Genomic DNA, 5,888 nt, shown 5'->3' on the forward strand with positions numbered 1-5,888 from the left:
CTTTGGCCTTTGTTTATCTTCTGTCCTATGTGGTGGAACTTTTTTCCTTTTTTCATGTGTGTTTTAATGGCCCCCACATTCATTTTGGGATCTCCTCCCACTGCATTGTTGTGCAGTATTGTCTGTTGTCTTAGGTTACGTTATGTTCGACCTTAGTATAGTTTATTGTAGGCTTTTCTCTATTGCGATGTGACAGTGGGTGCGTTAGAGTCTGCCCTGACCTTAGACTACTTGTGGTATCTACATTATGTAGTTTCTCAAAAGGGATTGTCGTCAATCAATACAAAAAGGTTGCAGAAAAACCTTAACTTCATGTGTGACTGAGAAACTAAACACCCAGTTTCATTTTGGTACCAGCTGAGACTCTGGAAGGCAGACGTAACATCTGTTTTTCCCCCTGGAATGGATTTCAACAGGTTAATAAGTCTGCTGATGCTTCAGCAGTCACTGTCTGGTTTTGATAATTTTGGAACACTGGAAGTTTCCTTCCATGTCACCAAGAAATGGAGATTAATATCAGTGCATGCTGAAATAAACAAACTCTTCACAGTTATAGCACCTTGAGGATTCACTCCTCTCATGGAATATATCTATGACAAAAATGCCACAGAAACTACAGAAAGCATGTGTTATACAATATTTAATTTTGAATGGATTCCACTGTATCCATACCTCCATCCAACAGATAACTACTGAGAGTGCTAACTCATCTTTTACGTCACTGGATCTGGTACCAAATGCAACACTGGGACAAAAAAGATGAAGGATGAAGACAAAGCGGCTCAGGGCCTAGTAAAGCTGAAAAGGTACGGGGTTCAATTTTGATACTGATATGTCACTGCAAAATCTTTCATCTCTTGGAGGGGATGTTACACTAGACTGATGTTATTTAACCCTTGTGTTGTCCTTTTTTTTAAATTCAGAAAATGGGCTTCTTACAACCAAATGCCAAAACTCTTGGATGCCTGCATGTACGTGTTATGTGGACACAATAGTTTATTAAAATTAATGTACTTTCATTGAATTGAAGTTTTATTAATTTCATAGCAATTTAAAAAAACATTTTAAATGGTTTATTCAGTATCCTGACTAGACTTAGACATAAACCTGTCTGTGATTCACTCAACATTCTCTAATCTCATATTATTAGTCAAAATAATTCAAATTTCTGTTTTTTATCTAAACAATTAGGTTTAATGTCATTTAAATTTGGTTTATTGACCATGAATTTGAAAAACATTGAAAAACATAGACAAAAAACCTTTAATAAGTGTCAAAAGCTACAAGAAAAGAGAACTGCCAACAAAAGTTTCTTTTGAATTTGATCCAGTAGGATAACAAGTTTTGGTCACCGGGAAGACAACGGGAAGAGTATGGATAAGAGTATATGATAAGAGTTTCCTTTTTTACATGAATAAAATGAATTAAACACAAAAAATACTATAATTGCTATCCGTCACCTCTTTTGCATTATAGGAGACTAATGACAAAACAGGAGACAATCCTTTTTCACACACCATATGGAGATTCTGGCTTTTCAACATTGTGGAACAGTGAGTCTTGGCCTTTTCTGTCTGGTCTATGGAATAATGGAGATTAGGACATAATGCATTCTCAGCCTAAGTTTCCCTAATGATTTGGTTTCATTCTATCCAGATGATTTGAAGTGATACAAAATGAGAAGTTTAAGATGCTTTTTGAGCATATAGCAGTGTAGCGGTTAGGTTGCTTCTCCAGTGAACGCCTGCTGACTCCGGGTTCCGGAAAAAAAAGTTACGTTTGGTTTTGAGGCAGAAACACGAAATCCAACTGCCTCAGCTTGACACCAAATGTTTATTTTTTAGTAGTGATAATACAACGTGAAATTGTCAACTTATTTAGAGCACTAATGTGTTCACATTTAAATTTTCCCTCAGTTTTGGAAATATTCATGATCTCTGTAAGAACAGACAGACATGGGTACTTCTGAAACTGTGGCTGTATTGTCTAACCTGTTTTCATAAAGAATGAGATCATCTAGAAACAGACCTAATATACTAAACATTTTTAGCCAACAAGGGATTGAGGTCACTATTACAGCTTGCCAACGTTTGCCATTCTACTATACGTCAGTGGTTTGGTCTTTTGCTTTCCTGGCAGCTGTAAAGAAAGTGGTTATGTTAATAGAGCTTGCAGCTGGAAAAAATGCCAGGGAAGTAAGTAGCCTGCCAGGCAGGATAAGGTGTGCTTCTAAAATGATTAATTGTAGAATTTGACCTTCTACATGAGTCACACTTGAATACACGCAAGGAAGTCACGTAGTTGGTTGACTCAGCACTTCATAGAAATACCCAGTGCATTTTTTTCTGTGTTTTAGATGAAAGAATACTTTGTTGACCATCAACACACTTAAACATCTTTTCCTATAGCCATAGTGTCTTTACAGGGGGACGGGGGCTACATGCCCGTTTTGGTCTCTGGTTTAGAGAAGTCTACACGCTGCATAGCCTACATTGGAGACGGAAAACTGAAACTAAGGCGAAATACCCCGAGCACTAACATGTCACATCTACCGCGATGTCAGGCAGCACAGATACGATAATATTTTTCCCAATTTCAATTGACATCCCAAAAGGAAACTTTGTAACATCTGTTTTTATCTAAAAAGAATATTTCTCTGTTGTCACTTCAGTTTTATTGCTGCAAAAGGGATTGTCAAACGACATACTGGCCAACACATATATAAATAATAGATTGAAACTAATAGGTTTTCTGTGAATCAATACAGTATTGCCACGGAAAATATCGCAACCTATGCTTATCGATTTTTTTCCCCCACAATGCAAATTATTTGGTTCTTACCAAGATAAAAAAAAGTACATTTCTTATTTTAAGTGTTCAACTTTACACTATAATCTTAAATCAAGTAAGATTGTCAAGTGAAATTATTTGCTGCATGGACAGGTTATTTCACTTGTTTTAAGTACCTTTTCCCTCAGATTTAGTGTTTTTATCGTTGTAAGAGAACCCTTTTTTGCACTGCACCCTAGTATATCATTACATATATTGGTCATCTCAGACAACTCCTCCCTAAGATCGAGACACAGTTATACAGTGAGGATGCATATTTTAAAGATGTGTAATGATGAGAGTTGAGTAGATACAAGAGTTTTTGCCGTTGAACCCTAGATCGTTCTCTGACTATGACACAATAAGGCATGCAGGGACTTGGCTCTGATTTCCCAGAGGCAGCACACACAAAGATAGATGAAAAAAGAAAAAGCGAGTTCACGGCAGGCCAGCGCTGTTTTGGCAGACACAGTTTCCTCTGATCACCGGAAAAGAGTTGAATAAATCTCATTCCAAGAAAGCCTACTAAAGAGGTATGCTACAGGAAAAAAAACTGCCCTAACAACAACATTCTTTAAATAAGGATATGCAGTGTTTGGCATGTGTTAACCATTTAGTTTCACACTGTATTGTTTTTTCCTGCAGATAATCAAACTAATATGATTTAACATCTCATACATACAGTACAAATTTCAATTCAGCTTTAGTGAGTTTTACAGCAGGGAACGTTTCAATGTCTACACATTTGGGTTAAGTCTCAAGCAGGGTTGTAATACAGTCATACTGGGAGTCACACAGGTAGAGGTCACATTATAGAAAAGGTGAAAGTCTGACATCAGTCTTGCCATTTACGTTTGAGCAATACATGTTTTATCAAAAACCTAGGAAAGAAGAGAGAATGTGTAAAAGCTCTTTTAGAGAGTAAGCCCTTCTGTAAATTCAGATGTCACTATGTCCATCAAAAGTTGCAATGGAGATGGACCGTGGCTGGCAGAAAACAAGTTCAGAAACCATCAACCACTAGGACTCATTAAAGGGGGGGCAGGGGACAACTGCTACTGTGATACAGTAAATTGTAACCATAAACAATATTGATGTCTATTTAAGTGCTTCTTTACCGAGGCCCTGGAAGGTAAAAAATGCTGGCGATTTTGGCCTAACCTAAATTTATCTCCTAGGTGGTCTCCTGTATGATATGATGGAGATGGAGATGGAAAGATTAATGTTATTTTGCACTAAAATTACCATTACGACACCACCATAACTAGCATAGCCCAGCCGATAGGTGGGTGTACACACTCATCATGGCAGCTCTCTAAGGTAGCTCATATTTGCAGAAAAGTTCATTCAATTTTATTTACAGTGCCTTGCGAAAAGTTCGGCCCCTTGAATTTCAACCTTTTGACACATTTCAGGCTTCAAACATAAGATATAACATTTTCATCTTTTGTGAGAATCACCAACAAGTGGGACACAATTGTGAAGTGGAACGAAATCTATTGGATATTTTAACTTTTTTAGCAAATAAAAAACTGAAAAGTGGTGCGTGCAAAATTTGGGCCCCCTTGCGTTAATACTTTGTAGAGCCACACCTTGCTGGATTCCAGCTGCAAGGCTCTTGGGTATGTCTCTATCAGTTTACACATCGAGGACTGAAGTTCTTGCCCATTCTTTCTTGCAAAAAGCTGGAGCTCAGTGAGGTTGGATGGAGAGCGTTTGTGAACAGCAGTTTAGTTCTTTCCACAGATTCTCAATTGGATTCAAGTGGACTTTGACTTGGCCATTCTAACACTGGAACGTTTATTGTGAACCATTCTTTGTAGATTTTGCTGAGTGTTGGGATCATTGTCTTGTTGGAAGATAAATCTCCGTCCCAGTTTCAGGTCTTTTGCAGACTCCAAACGGTTTTCACCAGAATGTCCTGTATTTGGCTGCATCCATCTTCCCCTCAATTTGACCTATTCCTGTCCCTGCTGAAGAAAAGCAGGCCCAAACCATGATGCTGCCACACCATGTTTGACAGTGGGGATGGTGTGATGAGGGTGATTAGCTGTGTTGCTTTTACGCCAAACATATCGTTTTGCATTGTGGCCAAAAAGTTCGATTTTGGTTTCATTGACCAGAGCACCTTCTCACATGTTTGTCTACCGGTGGGTAACTTAGACAAGACTTTTTAGGATATCTTTGAGAATGGTTCTTCTTGCACTCTTCCAGAAGGCCAGATTTGTGCAGTGTACGACCGATGTTGCTACTGGACAGACTCTCCACTCAACTGTAGTTCTCTGCAGTTTTCCTCCGTACCCAATTCTGACACAGCTATGGAAGTTTCTCTCAGTGAGTAGATACATGAGGAGCGGTTTAGTAGCGAAGATAGGTGCAGAAAAAGACATACGATGGATGCTTGTGAACGCGGAAAAAGCCAGCGAGCCCATCTGTGTCTGTGAGAGGCCTGACGGACACACGGGGAAGAAAAGACGAGAGAAAACAGTGCAAACACAAAAAAAAAGTTTTTCCTGAACGTAAAACAACGGGGAAAAGACGAAATGGCATGGGTAGCTGTGCAAATATAACACCGGAGCCATTTGATTTCTCAAATCCATCTGAATGGCACGATGGATCAGACGATTTGAACGGTTGCGTACCGATCAGGATATTAAAGGAAACACCGACGAATATTAGGGGAATTCACTCTATTAACACTGGAGATGCAGCAGATGATATTTTGGGAGTCTTGCCATGTGACTGACGAAAATAAAAAGAATATGATGCTGTTAAAACTGCATTTGAACAACACTGTGTGGGAAAAACACAATGTCATTTTTGAAAGAGCCAAGTTTAACATGAGATGCCAACAAGAGCTAGAGAGTGCAGAAGCGTTCATTACGTCAGTGCACAGTTAGCAGATCACTGCAGCTTTGGGGTTCAAAGAAGAACTGATAAGGGACAGAATTGTGGTTGGAATAAAAGACAGAAGGTTGTCAGAACAGCTACAAATGGACTCAGATAAACACTAGTAAGGCCATCAAAAAGTGAGACAAAGTGAGGACTATTAAGAGACA

The 5,888-nt window shown here is 38.8% G+C and overlaps 2 protein-coding genes across 2 annotated transcripts in view; both read right to left on the reverse strand.

Annotated features, from left to right (window-relative positions):
* far1 (fatty acyl CoA reductase 1) overlaps nt 1-165 on the reverse strand; it is a 59,246-nt gene extending 59,081 nt beyond the window's left edge. The window contains exon 1 of the mRNA XM_032523341.1: nt 152-165. The gene's annotated coding sequence lies outside the window, so the exon portion shown is untranslated. The remainder of the gene's footprint in view (nt 1-151) is intronic.
* The window catches only part of dkk3b (dickkopf WNT signaling pathway inhibitor 3b), a 20,350-nt gene that overhangs the window by 8,003 nt on the left and 6,459 nt on the right, over nt 1-5,888 (reverse strand). The window lies entirely within an intron of this gene.

This window comes from Etheostoma spectabile, chromosome 8 (genome assembly GCF_008692095.1).
Source record: "Etheostoma spectabile isolate EspeVRDwgs_2016 chromosome 8, UIUC_Espe_1.0, whole genome shotgun sequence".
NCBI classification, from domain to species: domain Eukaryota; kingdom Metazoa; phylum Chordata; class Actinopteri; order Perciformes; family Percidae; genus Etheostoma; species Etheostoma spectabile.